This window comes from Lepidochelys kempii, chromosome 22 (genome assembly GCF_965140285.1).
Source record: "Lepidochelys kempii isolate rLepKem1 chromosome 22, rLepKem1.hap1, whole genome shotgun sequence".
Lineage (NCBI taxonomy): Eukaryota > Metazoa > Chordata > Testudines > Cheloniidae > Lepidochelys > Lepidochelys kempii.
The window spans coordinates 13,565,839-13,588,173 of NC_136401.1; the positions used below are offsets into that span (position 1 = coordinate 13,565,839).

Below are 22,335 nucleotides of genomic sequence, written 5' to 3' on the forward strand. Positions count from 1 at the left end.
AACATGGCTCAGCCTTCCCACCTGTCACCTCTGAGCCTAGACCCCAGCACTCTAGTACAGTGTCTGCACTGTCCCCATCCAAGACTCTCTTAGCATCCCCAGGCGTGGGATCAGAATGGGGAATGCAATGTTCACTTGGTGTTTTTAAATAATGCTGAGTTACTGCAGGATCTAGCAGGGCTCTGCGAAGGGCTGGCTTCTAACCCAACGTTATTCAAATAGTTCATTTTGTTGATTATCATCTGGGTCACTATTGTCAGGGTTACAGCTGGTGCGGCATTCACCCACAGATCATATCTGAAAATCCACCTGGGGAAATGGGGATATTAAAAAACTAACAGGGTCTGAAAGTAACATGGTTTCTAAGCATCCCTGAGCTGCTTTATTGATCGCAGAGTGAGGTTCACTTAATAACTTTTGTCCAGATTAAATAAAATAAAAATAAAATAAACCCATTTATGTGCTCTCCATACTGAGAGAGTGTGTGTGGTGGGAGGGGGCTTCTGTGTGTAACTGTGTGTCTCACTCGGTATGCATAGAGGATGTTATAAGGGCATACAAATCCACTGATTCCAATGGAGTTGCATCTGATTAGCCCAGGGCTGAATTGGAACCTATGTGTTGGTGTTGTTGTTGTTGTTGTTGTTGTGTGTGTGAGAGAGAGAGAGAGAGAGCATATGTAAGTCTTAGTATGAGGGATTGCGTGAGTGACTGTGGAAATATGAGAGAGAATGTGTGGATGAGAGGAAGTGCTTGTGACTGCATGTGTGATTGTGTTTGAGTGATTATAAAATTGTGTGTGAGAGACAGTGGAAGTGTGTGTTTGCATATGTGATTAGGGCTTTGAGTGCTTATGATCTCATGTGCAAGTGTGTGCGTTTGCAATAGATGCATTTGCTGAGCAGCAGCACAATAAGATCAATTTGGGACAAGCCTGTTACAAAAATAACATTTCCAAGAAGTCTAGGTTCCAAATGGGAAGAGCAACTGAAACTTTACAGTTCAAACCAAATGAGCTTGTGTAACGCAGTCACAAAGGGTTTGCAGCTGAGCCCTGGCTTGAATTATTCCTGTGGTCACAGGGAGTAAGAGTAGCGGTTGTGTTAGCCCTGATTGCATTATATTCCAGAGAGGCAGAGAAGTTCCAGACTAGTCATTTGTTTTCTAAAAAAAAGCTAAATCCTTATTTCCTCTGAGATGTGCCACTGGATTGAAGTTCTCAAGGTCTAGGCAAAGCCATCAGTCACAGTCAACTGGGCCTGGACTCTGGGAAAGCAGCAGTCCCTAACTTTTAGAGACAAGTAGGTATGTGGGGAGGGATTGGTGATTTGGCAGAAAAGCAACCACTCTAAACAAATGCATAATGGAGAGATCTAAGCAGGCCTCCAGCTTGCTTTCAGGAAGAGGACAAGCCAGCTCCTCGTCGCTTTGTGGGAGAGCCTTGTTCTCTGCTATCTATAGGTGCCAGATCCAGGGCATTCAAGGGGAGACATAATGAGAAGAATAAATGCATATAAATATCAGGTAGGATTTTCACAAGTGCTCAGCACATGCCTGACTGTTCCAGCCAATGGGAGTTTTAGCGCTCACTTCAATGTGAGAAGAGGTTGGCCAACAATGAGCACCTGTGAAAATCCCACTCACCAAGTATTGAATTACTCTTCCCTGTTACTTCATTGACTTCAGTGTAGTTTACACCAGAGATGAATTTGGCCCCAAGTCAAGATAAAAATCAGATCATTTCACAAAACTTAATGTCATAATTAACACTAATGGGCACCAGTCCTGGGCATCAATTAGAGCAGCCTAAAGGCCATTCTGACAGCCAGGGATGGACAGATGCAGGGCCATCCCAGCCACAGCTCCTTTCACCCTAGGAACAATTTTTGTCCCTGGGAGCCATGAATAGGATGGTTAGCTTTCCAAACTGGTTAATCTAGCTTTCCAGCTTCTGTGTCTCTCTGGAGTAGTATGAAGCTGCAGGAGCAGGGCCCAAAATCTGGCTCAGCTTATACACAGTGTTCTTTATACATCAAAACAGGCATCATTTCACCCACCACTGAAATGCAGCCACCTCTGGGATGGAATGTGGCAGTGCTTTAACAGAAACACTACCCACAGTTCGGGACAGGAAGTGAAGAAGGATGCTGTAACCGGTTCAAATGCAGGGGGACAATAGCTGGCAAAATGTAAGTAACCAAACTGGAACTTGGCAACCCTGGCACTTTGGGGATCCCTAATGACCACAAATAGTCAGGTACTCTATATGATATCTTATCCAAAAGACAGCACCTTTTACCACCCTGCCAAAGTATTGTTTCAATAGAGCCCCATAACAGGTGTACTCCCTTACCGAGTGCCTGATTACAAGAGGTGTTAAGCACACTCCACTCCCATTCAGGTGCTGGCTCACCAATACCATTTCCAGCAACACAATGGGTTTTTCTCCGAGGCGCCCAATCTAAACACTGACCCAGTGCAATTCAGTTTAGCTATATAGAAGTAAGAAATCTGGTTTGTGTTCCCATTCTGCCTTTTCCTACTCCCAGTTGTGAGCTAATCAGTCAATAGTAGCATTGTGGTTATAAATAAGAAAAAGTTGATTTTTTCCACTAGAGTAAGACTTTAGTGTGGAATTGTTTTAAGCTCTCCCACACAGCAGGTTTGCATAACTTGTTGCATGAAATCACTCACTCAGTCCAATGACCATCAAACATTTAATAGACCCTGTTTCAAAGAGGGTCCCTGGGAGGAGCAGAGATTCATGTTTATGACATTCGGGTTTGGCTGCCAGCCACTCAGTACAGTCCATCCAAGCCAAGTCGCAGTTGGTGAGTATGGGACTGACAGTGATAGAGCCGGAGTACAAAGGAGAGTAGCCGAATACAGTGGGACTCCAGAAGTGGCAACAGTCACTCAATGGAGAATCTGCTGTAAAATGAGGCCAGGGAACCAACCCTCTCTCACTCTGTCCATGAGCATCTCTCTGTCTCTCATGAGTCTGTTCGAACACTTAGAATCATAGAATCACAGAATAACAGAGTTGGAAGGGACCTCTGGAGGCCATCTAGTCCAACCCCCTGCCCAGAGCAGGACCAATCCCAACTAAATCATCCCAGCCAGGGCTTTGTCAAGCCTGATCTTAAAAACTTTTAAGAAAGAGGATTCCACCACCTCCCTAGGTAACGCATTCCAGTGTTTCACCAACCTCCTAGAGAAAAAGTTTTTCCTAATATCCAACCTAAATCTCCCCCACTGCAACTTCAGACCATTACTCCTTGTCCTTTGATCTGCTATCACTGAGAATAGTCTAGATCCATCCTCTTTGGATCCACCTTTCAGGTAGTTAAAAGCAGCTATCAAATCCCCCCTCATTCTTCTCTTCCATAGACTAAACAATCCCAGTTCCCTCAGCCTCTCCTCATAAGTCATGTGTTCCAGACCTCTAATCATTTTTGTTTCAGACTCTGTGACGACATCCCTTCTCCATCTTGGCTCAGATTCCTGCTTCTCCAGCTCTTGCGCCCTGTGTTTTCCCTGTCCCCTTCCTTGTCCCAGCTTCTGCCTGTGCTTGGACACTCTCTCCTCTTTCAAATCTCTCTTTAAAGCCCACGTCTTCCAGAAATCTTCTATTGCAGATTTCCTGTTCACCACTCATCTCTCCTCATCTCTTTGATCTTCCAAACTGTTGGGCTGGCTTTCATTTGGTTCATACTGGTCTGTAAGCTTACTGTGGGAGACAACAAGCATGAAATCCTGGCCCCACTGAAGTTAATGACAAACCTTCCAGGCCCAAGTTTTCACCCAGGTCTTTTGTGTGTGTGTGTGTGAGTGTGTGAGAGAAGAGAGAGAGAAGAGTAACAGGTGCATTTATTATTATAAATAAATAATAAAAAAATACAAATGTTAATAGCGAACATGCCCACTAGATACTATGTAATAGATGTGAGCCCAGGGAAAGATTTCAAATGACTATATAGAAATGTGCTGGACAAGCATGGATTTTTGGGACAATACTTGTTAAATAGATTTCCTGGGGAATTTCTGGGGAGTGGGTAATGCTACAACTCTGGGTTTGCAAAAAAAACAAAACAAAAAACAACCCAGCCTTTTGAAGCTACACCCAGAGAAGAAGGCCATTCACTGGTGAATACCTGTTCCCAGAGACAGGAGATTAAAGGCCCAAGCTGTATAAAGAAACAACTAATCTGCACAGCCTTCATTCTGGTTCCCAGTTTTAAGACTGATATGAACCTGTAACCACAGAAAAACCCCCATTGTGGGCTTTGAAGGACTGACCCCCTACCAGAGCTCTATGCTGGAGCTGGGGGTGACCCCGGGAAAGCTTTTTAGCATGTGTGTAGGTTCTTTTATTGTTATTAGATGCTTTCTCTGTAATGGTTTTACCTTAAGAATAAATATGCTTGTTTAGAAGGAGCTGTGTGGCAACTAGTACTGCTGGTACTACACTTGTCAGAGCCCTTGGAGAAAAAAACAGAGCGGAGGGGCTGGCTTAACTGGCAGACTGGCTTGCTGGGGATATTACAATGTAAGGCAGAGAGCTATGCAGCCTAAACACCGTCTGGGCAGAAGGGAGTGAGCTGTGGATCAGAAACCTTGAAGTGGGTGTCCTCAATGGACCATTGAGTGGGAAATACAGGTGCAGTTATGCTGACACTGTGACACACCACACACTGCAAATACACATGCGCACACGCACACACTTGCAAACAGAGTTCACCCTAAAAATGTCAACATTTGCCAACATTTGCCAACTCACTGTATGGATGAGCATGTATATGTGCGTATCTAAGTATGTGTATATTTGTGTAATGTGTTTGTCAGTGTATGTATGACTCTGTATGTGTGTACAGTTATGTATGTATCTGTGTATTTGTATTTTAAGGTCGTATTTCACCTATGCCATTTATATGCTGATGTTGATAAAACAAATCATGTACATTGTTTTTCCCTTTGAAATGAATAATCCTGAGGTTGTATGAAAAGAAATAATTGTCTGTGAAGCAGAGAACTGGGATTTTGTAGAGTCACAGTTTGAGACGCTCTCAACAGTGAGAGAAGACGACTTAAGTAGCATATTGAGATACAGAGAAGGATGGAGAGAGAAACAGGAGACAAAGAGAGATATTTTAGGGAAGCCATTGCATAGGATACTGGGATACAGAAAAAATGGAGGAATAAAAATAGGACAGAATGAGATTAAAAGATGGATATGATTAGCTTAGACACAGGAGTTTGTGTGTGTGTATATATATATACACACACACATCTAGCTAGCTGGCTATCTCTCTCTCCCATTTATTTCTCTTTCTGTCCTGTTTTTATCTCCCAATCTGCCTCTGTCTAAATTGCTGCCCTATTCTCATCTCTCTTTGCCTCCTTTTTTATCTCTCCATCCTTCTCTGTGTCTAAACAGTCTATTCCAGTACTTCTCTGTCTGCTCCCACTGAAAGATCGTCTTCCTCCACCCCTTTCAGCGCATCATGGATCCACATTTATAGCTCTTTGGATTCTACGCAATCCCCGTTTTCTGTTTCACAAACAATTATTTCTTTTCACATAACCTCAGGATTATTAATTTCAAAGGGAGGGAAAGAAAATTTAGTGATTTTTTGTAAATGCCAAGATTTTAAAAACAAATTACTGGGGTGCAGTAGGACCTTATTAAAATACAAAGAGATTAGCAAGGTCTTATTCCCTTCAATTATTAACAATGTACTTGTTCTCCAGAAAAGTACCCATGAAAATTTAAAACAGATGAAAATGGTTGTTCACTTAAAACTGCTCAGTTAATCTGTGAGTAATGTTTTATTCAGGGTCATTAAATGAATACTGCAAGATTTGATATGTGATAATTCATCCTTCATGTGACACAAACATGGGGATCAATACTATGCAGTGCCCACAGGAGAGATGAACATGGCAGCTTTTGGGGACTTGAGTGCAGAATGCTCATCTTAGTTCACTGGATGTCCAAAATCAATGTCAAGCCATAGATTTATAAGCTGTTTTTTTAAATAACTCTACAGCCTCAGATTGGATTCAGAGGAGGCTGCAATGGCATGAGGTGAAGGAGCAGGAGGTGGGGGGCGGGTTGTGTGTGGAAAGGCATTGATATAAACCTCAGCCAAAGGCAGCGGAGGAAGATTACTAAGACAGTCAGATCTGGATTTTGTTCACCCTAGAATTTGGGGGTGGTCAGATCCCTGGGGGTTTGGGTTACCCTGTTACAAAGATAGGAGCCATTGGCGAAATGTGGATCTAGAGCAGGGTTCATATTAGGGACAATTCCACACCAAGACAAAGATCAATGCAGGGGGCTGGATCACTAGATTTAGGTCATCCCACTCTAAGAATAGGGAGACGTTTGTGAAATTCAAATCTGGATCAGGATTTGGACTTCAGCCTCCTCTTTATACAACCAAGTTTAGGTGTATTTGAGTTTGAGGGTTTCGTCTGAGCCTATCTCTAGCTGAAAGTAGGGGATGCACAAACTCTTTTTGCATGCTTCTCAACCCATTCCAACAGGGTGGGTTTAGAAGTTTGACTCCAATTTGAACACTGTTGTCCTTAGTGTATTTATTATCTGTGTTAGGGTAGTGCCAAACAGCTGCAGATGAGACTGAGTCTCTGTTGCACCTGGTGCTGTACACATAGGTTTGCATCTTACTGGGAGGAAAAACTGAAAGATGGAGCAACCTGGGGAAAACAGAAGAAAAGAAGTGTAAAAGAAATACACTTTACACAAAATACCCCCTTGTCCCAGACAAGATTTGGGCATGAAGGGCTCTTCTATCCTGAATCCAGGACCTTGATTATAGCTTAGTTATAAAATATGCATTATTTATTTATTTATTTATGTATTTATTTATTTTAATTGAATCAACCTTGTAAAAAGACCACTTTCTTTTGAAGCAAGGTATAGAATGAACAGTGGTCTGGAAATCTCTTGCAGGGAACCAGGTGTACTAGCTTGGGAGTAGGGAACCCAGCTCAGTGTGGGTCCCCCCCCCGCCCTCCTCTTTGCTTCATTTCTTTGATTCTGCAATAGCTGTGTCTTCCAAAGTCTGATTAGGCAAAAACAGTGCTGCTGATCTAAGCACACAGATTAGTTTTATCTCCTAAGGATAAAGCTACTAGGCCTGCAATCGCCTGTTAACTGTATCCATAATGAAGAGGGATATAATGGAGAATGGCCAGACTTCAATAAGCAGCCAAAGTGAATTGTAAGCAGTGCCTGTGTCTCTTTGTTTGTTTGCTCTATAATAATACCAGACTGGGCAAAGAGATGCCAAGTAACTCTCAGAAGGACAAGGACACAAAGCTGCAGTTTTGAACTGGTACAGGCAGGGACAATTCCAGCCAGCCTCAGCTATGCACAACCAAGATAAAGAAAATCAGATGGTGACAAAATAGTGATTCTGTATTTTACTGATGGGACTGGCAATGAGAACTTCGGGGTTCTGTTCTTAGATCTGTGACACTGGCCTGCTGGGTGATCTTGGGCAAGTCACTTCATCTGTACATGCCTCAGTTTCCCCATCAGTAAACCTGGGATACTGATAGCAAATTCCTTTGTAAAGTACTTTGAGCTCTACTGATGAAAAACACTGTATCAGAGTATTATTATTATCTGGGTATGAAATGGCAGGAGTGTAGATCACTTACTTTCTCATTTCGGTAGAGTTTTGTCAGTTACAAACAGTGTTCTCTCTGCAAGAAGAAGCAAGTTCCTGTTAGATTTCTATTTTTTCAGGCTAGGAAGGATCATTATGACCATCCAGTCTGACCGCCTGGATAACACAGGCCAGAGAATTTGATTAGGTGATTTCTGCGTCTAATGGCTGTTGGAGGTACAACCTTCTTAGCAGCACAAGTTCAATACAGGTGGGACCACCAAACTGTACCAGTGTCTAAGTCAGGGTGGTATTGAATTCACATGTTTTGCAATTAATTAGAAGGTGAATTACAGGCAGAGGAGACCGAAGACTACTTTATTAAGTCCCAATGTCAACTGATGTGAAACGCATTTGCAGAAGTTCTACCCAGTCATCAGTCTAACCAGAACCCCAGAGCCAAATACCCCTGAACCTCCAGGCCTGAATTTTGAAGTTTAGGACCATTCCTGTTTCTGAACCCCCTCCCTGGGTCAAGCTTGGGTAGAGCTTCCATCACCATCGACCTCATCCCATATATGTCAGTGGGGCACCTTCAAGGACAAATAATAAAGAGGGGCCAATGCTGCCAAATTTGGAGCTGAGTCCAGATTCTGAATATCCCAGAGTTCAGGGGTGTTTAGAAGCAGTCTTGGGGCTATTTGGATTCTGAATCCTCCATCAATGATCAGATCTGGGGCTCTGGTACAGACCCATCCCTAGCCATTATAACTGTCCAATGTGCTTCTTTACAACTGGCTAGCATCATAACTCTCTTTGAAGTCACTGTACAAGATGACAAATACAACCCTCCCACCCTTTCCAGATGCTAAGGAGATGGGGGAGGTTCCCAGAGCCACTTTACACATCCTCTGTGATGTTCCCAGTGTTCTCCGAATCAATACGTCCATTTCCCTGATAGCTTCCTCCTTGTATCCCACATTAACTAGATACATATTTACATTAATTCATCATCTGCTTGTTTACTTGGTAATTCATTTTATAAGAGGTCTTCAAGATAAGCATGGTGATGAAGACAAACTACAGACAATATTTCTCAATATGCAAGAAGAGGACAAGTCTGTTCCTATCTTTACTGGGATAATGACTGAAAAAAACACAGTTGCTTTGTCAAGCTGTCTTTGGGCAATGGCGCCGACAATATATAACTGCCTTGTTTCTTCTTGGATTAGCCTGAACAGACCTACTCTGCTCCAGTTGACCCCATTCTGCTGTCATGCCCTGCTGGGGTAGAAATAGGGGTGACTGGTAAAATGACCTTCCACTCTCAGCTTGGTTGCCTGAAAGATCTAGGACTGACAAAGAGGAAATGTGACATTGATGGATGATTTCTTGGCCACTGAGAGCATCCTGGGGGCATGCGTGGGGTTACAGGAGGCATCAGGGTGATTCTCATTCTCATGAGCCAGGGCTGCATTGACCATCAAACCTGGGCTTAGGGAATGATTATTTCCCACTGGATACTGGGCCAGATGTATGGCTTGAGTGAACGGGCTGTGAGGCTGGTTGGCAGTACAAATTCCTCCCCAGCCCTTGAGGTCCATTTCTGAAGCTGCTACTGCAGCCGCAGAGTTTCATTAGCTTTGGCAGATTCTACACCCCCCATGACAGGAGGAGGTGGGAAGGGTGGTCAGCCAGGGAATTCACTGCCCATGCTCAGCCCCAAATCCATCTAGATGCCACAGTTGCACAGAAGGACCTTTCAAGGTGTACGATTGTTTGGCATGTAAGGGTACAGCAGGACTACATCACTTCCAGTGCCAATCTGATGATATGGACCCATAGATTCAGGTGGCATGACTGACTCCGTAATCACTATCTCAGCATTAAGATCCAATGGTCAAGCAATGTGAGAAAACAAAAGAAGCACTTGACCTGAAGGGATGTTCACTGCAGTGTAATTAGAATGATTGACACTATTTGATGATCTGGCCCTAAAACTAATTCCCATCTCACCCTGAAGGAGGGCAGTTCCTCCAGGATCAGGGTTGAGGATTGTCTTGGGAACTGTAGGAGCACAGGAATATAGGGAGGGAGGCTGAGAGTTGCAAAGCTGCCTTGATCTGATGAAGTGGGTTCTAGCCCACAAAAGCTTATGCCCAAATAATCTGTTAGTCTTTAAAGTGCCACCGGACTCCTTGTTGTTTTTGTGGATACAGACTAACACGGCTACCCCCGATACAAAGCTGCCTTGGGCATCCACATCTCTTAAGCAGTTTTGAAACTCTCCATCTGAATTCTCAATCTCACCATGGGCAAGTCCCTGCAGAAGGTTGGCCTAGGTATATCGGTGGAGGAGTATGAGGAGCACCTGGAAGAATATGGATTCGCTATTCCCCTGCAAATCAGGGCTGAGGAGCAGAGTGGAGAACATACCAACTAAATAAGGAAGGAGCTCCTAAGTGTCTATAACAAGCAGAGGATCTCTGGTTGCCTAGGAAGGGTTGATGTTAATCCTATCATGTGCCTAATGAACTGATACAAATCTCATCATGCAGAGGCTCCTGCTAAATAAACCTTTAGCCAGCATGCTTCTTTGCATGAACAGATCTTTGCATGAACAACAAAGCCAAACAATCATCTGAAACATCCTCCCTTCCTACTGCCACCATTTGAATCCTGGGAGGTTGGAAAAGTCTTAGAACTTTGGTGCTGCTAGGGAAGAAGCTTCTTAGAGGGCACCCCCTCTCCTGCTGAGAAGTTAGATTCACAACATGGACCAGGAAGAGAGTGTCAAAGCCGGGAAAGAATCTAGGAAGGAATCCTATAAATCATCTAGGAAGTGCAGCCATACATTCACAGTGCAGCTTTGCTGTGTGCATATGTCACAGCTTCATAAGAAGAAACTTCATCCAGTGGCTTAAGCCAGGACTCCTGGGTTCTGTTCTGTCCATTCAGCATATTTCTAATGTGCCCATCACCAGTATATTTCTGGTTCTGCCACTGACTCACTGTGTAACTTTGGACACAGTTATTTCATTTCTCTATGGTGCTTCAGTTTCCATATCTATCAAAGCTCAGGGACATGTTGTGAGGCTGAAAGAAGCCCTTTGAGAGCCTTGGATGGATGGTGATATAGAAGGATTATTATTGTATAAGGTAATCAAAACTATAAATAAATAAACAAAGGGTCAAATGAATTATTTAAAAGATATTTGTAAGAACTTTTGGAAACATTTTATAACCAATCCTAGGACCAAATTTGGCCCTAGTGTAAGTGGGTGCGATTCCTATTGCTGCTTTGATGGCAGTTTTGTCAGTTTTTCCCAAGGTTGAAATCTTATTTGCAATAGAAAAATCTGTTAGGTCACCTCTTGTCCCTCTCGCAATGCACAGTTTTTCACTTCCATACACTGTCCATTTCTTTGCCCAGTTTAGTTTTAAATGACTCAAGAAAGAGGGCTTCAATCACATCCTTCAGGTAGACAATTTCACAGTCTAACACTATGCTCTCCTTTTATAGGGTCTCATTCTTAGAGCACATGCAGATCCCATTGACTTCAGTGGCAATGTGCTCAGGAACAGACCCAAACTGCCCCTTCTCTTGTTCTTGTGGGGCCAGAATGGCCCACCATTGCAGAGAGACACTCTCCTCTCCCAAAGAAAGCTTTTCCTGTTTGGGCCTGATCCCAAGTCCGCTGAAATCAATGGGAGTCTTCAATAATTTCAATATGGCTCAGGCTCATAACGCCTATGAACAATGACGAAAGAACACAATGCCCGAAATAGGGGAGTCTGTGCTTCCTCACCCCCTCACCTCGGGCTGCAGACCTGTCCAAAAGCAGTGCTCCAGGCACATTTCAGTTCCCAGCTTCTCCTGGAGATAAAAAACATGAAGACTATCAATAAATGCCGAGTTGTGCTGCTCACTGAGCAGTCTCTACATTGATTTTCCCCTGTTTTTGTTGATGAAGCTGCACTGGTAAGTAGTGATAAATCCATTAGACAAACATGACACTCCATTATTTACCATGTCTCTTTGGCCTGGGGACATGAACTGTGGCAGGGCAAGGGTTGGATGGTGGAAACCGACAGCACAATGTTCTCTTAGGGGCTAACGTACCGACTTTTCAGGGAGGTGATAGGATGGCTCAGGGGATTGGTGTCAGGACATAAAACCTGTTTCATGTAAGACTTGTCTACACTAGAAAGGATTTCCTGGTATAGTTATACCGGATTAACTGTACCAGCAAATCCTCATAGTGTAAATGTAGCTTATACTGGCAAAAGGGTATAGTTTATAGCAGTTCCCTGAGGGCTTGTCTACACCATGCAGCTTTTAACGACAAGGCTGTGTTGACACAGACTTGTCGCTAAAAGTCAGCGTGTGTAAACGCTCTTTTTCGGTACTTTGTCAGCACTTTTGCTGACAAAATACTTCCAGCCCTGAAGCAGCGTTAGCTTTGTCAGCAGGAGAGTGCTCCTGCCAACAAAGCCGCATTCACACTCCCACTTGCGTTGGCAAAACTTTCATCTTTCGCGGGGGGCTTTTTTAAGTACCCATGAAAGACAAAAGTTTTGTTGATAACTTTGCAATGTAGACAAGCCCTGAATGAAATAAACTTTACTGGCAAAAGCACTTTTATAATGGTATAATTGTGTCTACACTAGGGCTTGTGTTGGTATAAAAATGTAAAAAAATAAGAAGATCCTTAACCAATAATACTATACTTGCAAAGGCTCCTAGTACAGACCAGACCTAGGTCACTGGGTTGAATTCAGCCAGGTTGGGTTATTGACTGAAAGTCGCTCCCATCTCATGGCCTAATAATGGCCTCTAGGAACTCAGCTGGTGGTCTCAATGGCTTGAACCCACAAAGTGTTCCTGAGTGGTATCTATGGGCCAAAACCTCTCACTGAGGAGCTTTGCCTGAATGAGAATCTCAACATGCCACTTTACATGCATGTGTATGAGTGCACAGTGAGGAGAGGCGGTGAATACTCTCTCAGTTGGTTTCCCCTGTGCATGGTGGCAGCGGAGTGGGATGGTGGGGTTAGACAGGGCACCATACAAGTGCTGGTGGCAGAACGGAGCAGGGCCGGGGACAGAGGAACTGGCTGGACCCTTTCATAAGGGAATGGAGTTCCCACTCCAGAGTGCACTATGCCTACAACCCCTTCCCTGCAGTGTTCTGCCCGAGCCACTCTGAAGTTTTCCAGGCACTTCTACTGCAATATGTCTTCTCCAGCATGGCCAGTGGCTTAAAACTACAACGTGGCCCATAGCATTTAACAGACTGAGGTCTTTCTGCTTATTTCTGTGGGCTTTTTCACTGTGGGTGGGGGTGGGGGGTGGGGAGAAAACCTGGATTTGCGCTGGAAATGGCCCACCTTGATTATCATACACATTGTAAGGAGAGTGATCACTTTAGATAAGCTATTACCAGCAGGAGAGTGGGGTGGAGGGAGAGAAAACCTTTTGTAGTGATAAAAACCCATTTTTTCAAGGTCTGTGTGTATAAAAACATCTTCTGTATTTTCCACAGTATGCATCCGATGAAGTGAGCTGTAGCTCATGAAAGCTTATGCTCAAATAAATTGGTTAGTCTCTAAGGTGCCACAAGTACTCCTTTTCTTTTTCGGAATACAGACTAACTCGGCTGTTACTCTGAAACCTGATATTGTATTGTACACATAAAACTCAGGGATCTCTTTGCCAATTAATCTAATCTAATCTTATATAATCTAATCAGATATATGAAGTTACACAGGAACCCATTTGAGAGCCAAAAAAAAAGAGAGAACAGTAATTTTCTGACCTGGAAATATATCGATGTGAACAAGTTTAGCTAACAGTTTTCATCCTTGCCAAGTAATGTTCTACTTACAGGTTTCTCAAGGTTGGGGACAGTGCTGCCTGGAGAATGTATCATTTTTATCATAGTAGTTTTTCATTTTTCACTTGCCACTTTCCTCGCTCGCTCTTTTTCTCTCTTTTTCAATTTTCACCCACTTTTGTCAAATGAGTCTGATTTATTTAGCCTTCTTTTCCCCTTTAACCCTGTGTGGGAAGCCTGACCCAGGGGAGGGGACCCTGTGTGGTACTCAGGAGAGCTGGGTTTGATTTCTAGCTAAACCATAGACTTCCTGTGTGACCTTGGACAAGTCACATAGGGCAACATCTTCAAAAGAACCTCGGAGATTTAGGAGTCAATGTCCCACTTTCAAAAGTGACTTAGGCACTTTTTAAAAAATGGATTTAGGCTCTTAAGTCAGTAGGTGCTTTTGAAAATTTTACCCTTAATATCTCTGTGCCTCAGATCCTTTTCTGTAAAATGGGGATTATGTTTCTTTACTTCACAGGAGGGTTGTGAGGATAAAATCAGTTAGAGATGCAGGAGAGGGGACTCAGATGTTACAGTCATGGGAGCCATAGAAGTACCTAGATAGACAGATAGGTTTGTTGTCACTCTCCTATCTCTTCTTGTCCTATGCAACCCTCCTATCAGACTCCATCTTCGAATTTTGGTTTCAGACAAACCCTGACTCAAGTGCAAATGGCTCTAAACTGCTGCTTTTTGAGTGTTCCCATGACCAAGCTATGAGAAACTGAAAATTTGATGTGATTTCGATTTAAAAAATAAATAAAACAGCCACAGGTTCAACTGAAAAATTTGTGAACTTCAATTATTCAAACACGGACCAATTTTATTTGGAATGAAATCCAAATAAGGTAAATTTCATGCTGTTTGGGGTTTCACTAGGAACCCTTTCCACAGCCCCCGTGTGGATGAAGGGATATACAGAAACACACACACTGCACATGCACACACACACATCAAGTATTTTTCTTGACTTTTATATGTACATAAGACTTTTATGAACAAATAGAATGCAAATAAAATGAAGAAAACAAGCATAGAGCTGAAGAAGTTAGAAAATGCCTCAAAAAGAGAGATGATCCCAGATCAAATACTTGGTTTTGAACTTCTCTGACCGGTCGGAAAATTTGGATTCAGACCCCCCCTCTATTTCTGCTATCTTCTTTTTGTCCAGAACTGAACAGCGCATTTCATGTGAGAGCACTCAGTTGATATATATAATGTCATTACATTATTGTCAATATTATTTTCATAGAATATCCGGATTAGAAGGGACCTCAGGAGGTCATCTAGTCCAACCCCCTGCTCAAAGCAGGACTTAATCCCCAACTAAATCATCCCAGCCAGGGCTTTGTCAACCCTGATCTTAAAAACCTCTAAGGAAGGAGATTCCACCACCTCCCTAGTTAACCCATTCCAATGCTTCACCACCCTCCTGGTGAAAAAGTTTTTCCTAATATCCAACTGAACCCCCCACCCCCTGCCCCCCGCCCCCCACGCCCCGCCCACACTGCAACTTGAGACCATTACTCCTTGTTCTGTCAACTGGTACCACTGAGAACAGTCGAGATCCATCCTCTTTGGAACCCCCTTTCAGGTAGTTGAAAGCAACTATTAAATCCTCCCTCATTCTTCTCTTCTGCAGACTAAATAATCCCAGTTCCCTCAGCCTCTCCTCAGTTCCTATTCCTTATGCACCAGTTTCTATCCCATTCCTTACGCACTTTAACATTGTTTGCTCTTTGACTGCCCCTGCAGTGTGCACAGAGGTTTTTGCTGAGCTGTCCGTTGACAGGTCTTGTCCCTGAGTTGTTACAGTTCATTTTGAACCCATGAAAGTTTATATATAGTCCAAGTTATTCCTTCTAGTGTGCGCTACCTTGAATTTGTCAACAACGAAGTTAATCTGCCACAGTGCTGTCCATACATCTAATTTTGTTAGGCTCCTCTGAAGGTCCTCAGTCGTCTCTAGTCTCGACTCACCTAAATAATTTTTTGTTGGTTTTGAGCACTCCTTTGCCCAGATTATTGATAAATAGATTAAGAAACTCGGGCCCTAGTACTAAATCTCGCTGCATGCTACTGTTAACCTTTTACCAGGTTGAAAATTGACCTCTTATTCCTACTCTTTGTTTTCTATCTCTTAGTTTCTTATCCATGACTTCATGATTTTCACATGTCCTTAACTGCCTCTTGGGAGGGAATTTGTCAAAGGCTTTTTGAAAGTGCAAATAATTGATCTCAATGAGTTCTCCTTTACACACTATTTTGCTGATATGCTCAAGGAATGCTAATAGATTAGAGAGGCATGGTTTATCTTTCCTGAAGCTGTTCTGGTTTGTCCCAATCGTATCAAGGTTATCTAGATATATTTTCATTCTATTATTATTATTTCAATGCATTTTCTCGGTACTAAAGTAAGGCTCAATTGGCCCTGAGTTATAAACCCAGTTCTGAATCCCTCTGAATTTTAGGTAAGTTCAGAATCAGAACACTGGGGGGATCTAAATGCAAATCCCAAATTCACAGTGCCTCCCTATTTTAACATGGGATTAACATCCACCCCACAATCTAAAACGTCCCTAGCACTGGATGGAGATTAGTTAAAAATCCAGAATTGAATTTCCTGGGTTGGTGTGTCTCCAAGATCTATACACTGGGCCAGATCCTTTCCTTGGGATAACTCCAATGATGTGCATAGAGTTAACCCCAGGATGCTGCATGCTGTAGGGAATTATAGACTGTATCCCCAACCCCCTTCTCATCTCTTGCTTGACTCAAGTAGCAGAAATACATGATCAGGGCACAGGCAAATTGTCAGGGAGCTTTATGCCCACAGGCCTGGTTGACTGCAATTCGGATTTGAATATCATTGGCTTTTATCTAAAGGAGGAAGGAGGGCTCAATTTCTGAGGCAAAAGAGATCATATAAAATGATATACTATGGCTGATCTTTACAGCTATCTTTATGAAGAAGATGAACAGAAAATGAATTACTCTATTCAATGGATCTGGAGAGCTTAGTCTTCCAAGCAACTGGATCCTTTTTCCTGGACATGAAATACACTACACTCCACTTGCTTGGAAACAAAGAGTTATTTGCAAGAAGAGTCAAAAAGTGGGGGTTGTAAATAAGGCTTTCCCTAACATCACTGGCACATCACTGTAACCAAGGTGTGCTAATCAGATATCATGGTGATGAGTGTGATACAGACAGACCAGATAAATCAACAGATAAATTATATCTTGGATTTCTGGACCAGAATAGTATAGTTCCCACTAACTTAATTCTGGACCTTGTATTTGCAAAATAAAAATTGTACACATGAAATGTCAATAGTTTTTCTTGATAGCCATAATTCCCCCAATAACCTTGCCCCTTTGATTTCCATTGGAGTTTTTAATCTTATCTATCTGCAGTCTGTGTCCATCTCTCCAGCTGTCAGGGGTATGTCTAAGATGCCTATCATCTTGGTATCTCAAATGCCACTTAACAAATAAGTCTGAGTTAATCACTACATCAGCCAATCCCATGCACTGAATCCACTGGACCAGCGAACAAGCATGGATCAAATGAGCTGACATCCAGAGTGGGTAATATTTCAACTGTGGGTAAGTAACTCCTGTCTGCATGTTTGATAAAATGCTTTGAGATTCTATGGGATGAAAGTTGCTGTGTAACAGTGATATTATTCTAAGTATTGCTTCCTGAAGCTTTGCATTCTTCATAAGGTCATTTAGACCTGGGTATTAAACCCAATTAAGCATTTTCAAAGGCTAAAAGTTTAATTCTTCACCTAACATGTCTTATTAGTTATATTGCCTATATATGGTGACGACTCTACAGTCTTTGAGAAATTATCACACTTGTGATGCAAATTATATTCTCTCGTCGTTTGGAACAGGATGCCTGACTCCGGGCATGGTAAAACAGCTAGTGGTAGAATGCATGATTGCAGGATAGTTGCTAATCATATCTACCTCTGGTTTGTTACACTGTATCTTTCGGTCCTAATCCAAATCAAAGCCATGTCTTTAAATTGATTTCTGATCTATTCTGACTTATACAATTGTCAAGTTATTTACTAGATCGAACTTTATCTACCAGGCTTCATTAAAGTCCATCACAGTTGTGCCAGCAGAAACCCTTTATCCAGAACACAGGGATTGCCATACAGGATCAGATCATGTCCCATTTAGCTTAGTAACCTGCTGCTGACAGTGGCCAGTATCAGATTGTTCAAAGAAAGCTACAAGAAAACCCATAATGGGAGAATTATGGAATAACTTGTTCACAAAATAAGTAATTTCTTGACTCCTGTCAATTAGATAATGGCTGATGCCAAGAAACATGATGATGATATGGTGGCGTTAGTCTCTTAAGGGGATTCCATTCAATCTACAAGTAGCAACAACCCCTTTCCTAAGATTATGGTATGATATGGCTAGAATATAGCTCCAGGTACTCAGTACGAAGTCTGTAGATTGAATATGGTTGTTTTTGTAAAAGATATATTCTCTCGTTTGACCAGAAGTTATTAGGCTCAATAATGTGTATTTATGTAATGGGGAAAAAAGAGTTGCCTCCAATGTAGGAATTACTGTATGAATTTCTATGGCCTGTGATATGCAGGATGTCAGACTAGATGATAGTGGCCCCTTTTGGCCCTTAATTATATTAATTTAATAACAAGAATACCTTTTGGTTTGTTGCTAGTGGTTAGAGTCTGAGACTTTGAGTTAGGAATTTTAGGTTCTATTCTAACCGTGTTTTAATCTGTGCGTGCCTCAGTTTCTCTCTGTATCAAATGAGGTTAGCACCTCAGTAACAGGGGACTTGATGAGGCTCATTCATGTAATGAGCCTCATCAATTATTGTAATCAGTTAATTTGAAGTAGATCATTGGCCCGTGTGCCAGACAGAGAGAGTGACCACAGATAGCAAGGGCGATAGCTTGGGTTGGCAGTAGCCTGTACTGGCCTAGATTTTAGACATTCTGGGCCAAGTCTCTGCTGGTTTAACTCCAGTTAAGTCAATGGAGTTATGTTAGCAGGGAATTTCGCCTCTCAGTAGCAGGCTGTGTCTATGGTGTGTTGCTCCAGATCTTAGAGTTCACTTGCCATTCCATGTGTGGTGAAGTTCTGTAAGGGAAATTTGTCCCTCTGAATGCTGTGTCTGTGCCCCATTGTTGCTGCTTAGGAGGCATGCCCCAAGTGCTGGCTACTCCCAGCCCCTCTGTGTCTTTTCAGCAGGGCTCATGTGTATCCTTAAGAAAAGAAAAGGAAAGAAAAGAAAAGGAGAGTTGCAAATCCTTTGTGTTTTCCAGTTCGTTTGAGTTCCCCCGTCACAGGAGTGTGTGTGTGTGGATGCTTAAGCTTCACCACTGTTCCCCCCGGTGACTAGACTCAGAGCTTTTCTCACACAGCGCCAAGGATTATTCTAGTGGAATTACCAGAGATGGGAAAATTCTGCCTTTGCAGAGAAAACAATTTCACAGAAAACTAAACCAAGTTAGAACAGGAAGCAGGGACACAAAGGCAGTGAGGATGGAGTCCAATCTCTCCTTGGTTCACCAGAATGAAGAGCCAATTAGACTGAGGTATAGTGCAGACTGGCACCCAGAGCAATCATTTTTGTTAAGAGGTTGGGAAAGCACAGAGGCTTAAGGTGATCTGATTTCACATAACTTTCTTTGTCAACTTAATTACTGCTGCATCTCCATCCATCCCCTCCCGGCCGCTTTCTTCTTGCTGCTCTCCATTGGCTACAGAGAAAATTTTTTCTGCTTTGATGACAGGGCAGAAATCCAAAGAGCAACATTTAGTGTTTACAGCAGGGAGCTAAGGAGTCAGGAGGAATGCCAGGTTTGATTATCAACTCAGCAGCTGACTCTGGATAAATCATATAACCTATTTGTGACTCAGTTTACCCAGAAGGTATAACAAAACTAGAGATGGGCTGTGTCAGGGTTTTGCAAAACTAAAACCCAGAAGTGGATTAGATCTCGCTTCTGTTTTATTTGAACCATCAAAGAAAGTGAAGTAGTTAAATTGGTACACCTTTCTCATGCACAGAGAAAGCCTAAAACATAAGTCCCCTAACTGGAAATATGGAAATATACATGACAGTTGATACAAGCACAACCTACAGATGGACAGTATGATCCAGGAGATGAGTGCTGGACTTGGGCTCAGGAGACCTGGATTCTATTCCTGGCTGTTGACCTGCTTTGGGACTTCGGGAAAATCACTTTCCTACTCTGTGTCTTAGTTTCCCCTTCTCTGTTTTGTCTCTCTTGACTAATTAGTTTGTAAGCCTTTTGGGGCAGGGACAGCCTCTGACTATGTGCTTGTTCAATGGCCTGCACAATGAAGCCCTGATCTCAGACACAGCCTCTAGGTATTACTGTAATATAAATAATAATAATGACAATGTGACCTTTTGGGTTTCCCTCTATTCGAACTACTCCCATCACTGCCATGACATTTCCTCTTCCTGCTCTCAGCTCCAGAAACTTACTTGTTTCCAGCCTGAGACATCGGTAAGAAAAATAACATATTTAACTGCAGTCTCTCTCCCTCTCTCTTCTCTGCAGGAGAGAATGATCGATATTCAGAATGTGCACCCCCTTCCTTCTCTCTCCCGCAGCTGTGATGCTCACTAGCAAGGAAAAGGTTACGACGAGGTTCCAGTGCCATTGCTTACAGATGTGATTGATGACGACTGCGCTAGAGGCTGGGAGAAGATTGGTTTCTGGGGCTGATTGATAAAGTCTATCATGCAGCGTGAAACAGTTGGAAAGAAAAATAATGGACCGTATGATTCCTCCTAGCAGTGAATCTGTGGTGGGAATGAGTTTACTGTTTATTTTTTTCCTTTAATTTGTAATTAAAGAAACCTACCTCTGTGTGTTCACTTCACTTCTCCAGTGTGTGGGCCTCTTTGCTTAATAGGATTCCAGAACTGGTTCTCTGAGGTGAAGGTAAGTTGCTGGAATCCCCTAGGGCTGGCGTGGACTTTCTGAATGTTCATTTTGGGATGAGCGATGAGCTGGGTTCAGAGCTGATGATTATAACAAGAGACAGGTTTCAGAGTAACAGCCGTGTTAGTCTGTATTCGCAAAAAGAAAAGGAGTACTTGTGGCACCTTAGAGACTAACCAATTTATTTGAGCATGAGCTTTCGTGAGCTACAGCTCACTTCATCGGATGCATGCCGTGGAAACTGCAGCAGACTTTATTTATACACAGAGAATATGAAAAAATACCTCCTCCCACTCCACTGTCCTGCTGGTAATAGCTTATCTAAAGTGATCATCAGGTGGGCCATTTCCAGCACAAATCCAGGTTTTCTCACCCTCCACCCCCCCACACACAAATTCACTCTCCTGCTGGTGATAGCCCATCCAAAGTGACAACTCTTTACACAATGTGCATGATAATCAAGTTGGGCCATTTCCTGCACAAATCCAGGTTCTCTCACCCCCTCACCCCCCTCCCAAAAACCACACACACAAACTCACTATCCTGCTGGTAATAGCTCATCCAAAGTGACCATTCTCCCTACAATGTGCATAATTAAGGTGGGCCATTTCCAGCACAAATCCAGGTTTTCTCACATCCCCCCCACCCCCATACACACACAAACTCACTCTCCTGCTGGTAATAGCTCATTCACAGAATGGTCACTTTGGATGAGCTATTACCAGCAGGATAGTGAGTTTGTGTGTGTGGTTTTTGGGAGGGGGGTGAGGGGGTGAGAGAACCTGGATTTGTGCAGGAAATGGCCCAACTTGATTATCATGCACATTGTGTAAAGAGTTGTCACTTTGGATGGGCTATCACCAGCAAGAGAGTGAATTTGTGTGGGGGGGGTGGAGGGTGAGAAAACCTGGATTTGTGCTGGAAATGGCCCACCTGATGATCACTTTAGATAAGCTATTACCAGCAGGACAGTGGAGTGGGAGGAGGTATTTTTTCATATTCTCTGTGTATAAATAAAGTCTGCTGCAGTTTCCACGGCATGCATCCGATGAAGTGAGCTGTAGCTCACGAAAGCTCATGCTCAAATAAATTGGTTAGTCTCTAAGGTGCCACAAGTACTCCTTTTCTTATAACAAGAGAGACACTTCTTTCCCCTCTTCTGACCCTGCCGATTGCTTTGCTGCTCCCAGCATTACTTTCAGTGGAGCTCAGAATAAGGTATAGTTCCCATCTGATTCTGCCTTGAGAAAGAAAGATTCCAAGCTCCAGCTCTGATCTACTGTAATTTTCTTTTAGAGATGAAATTCAACCAAAATCCAGGATCTAAAACTTCCAGGATCTAAAACTTTGCAGACTTTGGATCTGGATTCAGAGCTGCTTCCATGCTTTGCAGCTGGCTCCTATAGCCAAAATAATGGGGTCAACTAAAACCCAATTTCCAAACACTTAATCCTTGAGCAAGTTTGGATTTGGATTCAGGTATGAATTTTGCAGCTCCTGCCCTGGCTAATTTCTTTCTATCTCTTACATGGCCAAAATCCAGATATCATAACAAAGACAAATACATTTGACAGGTAAAGTAGAACAAATAACAAATGCTGAGTGGATTGCTCAGAGGATTGATAATGAGCTATGGAGTATTTCACCTTCATGTTACCAGTATGAGGCTAGTGCAGGTTCATAGTGGCTTAAAGTTCTTCATATCTGATGGCTCCTCAGTGGACACTATGGAATTGATCAGTTTAAGTGGTCCTGGTGGGTCAAATGTCCACATCACAAAAGCTTCCACCAGGATTATCACTCGTGCCTTGACACAGTGTCTCCAGGTCAGGG

At 42.8% G+C, this 22,335-nt stretch overlaps 1 protein-coding gene across 1 annotated transcript in view; it reads right to left on the reverse strand.

Annotated features, from left to right (window-relative positions):
• B3GAT1 (beta-1,3-glucuronyltransferase 1) overlaps positions 1-20,566 on the reverse strand; it is a 151,646-nt gene extending 131,080 nt beyond the window's left edge. The window contains exon 1 of the mRNA XM_073321095.2: positions 20,423-20,566. The gene's annotated coding sequence lies outside the window, so the exon portion shown is untranslated. The remainder of the gene's footprint in view (positions 1-20,422) is intronic.
• Positions 20,567-22,335: the final 1,769 nt, after the last annotated feature.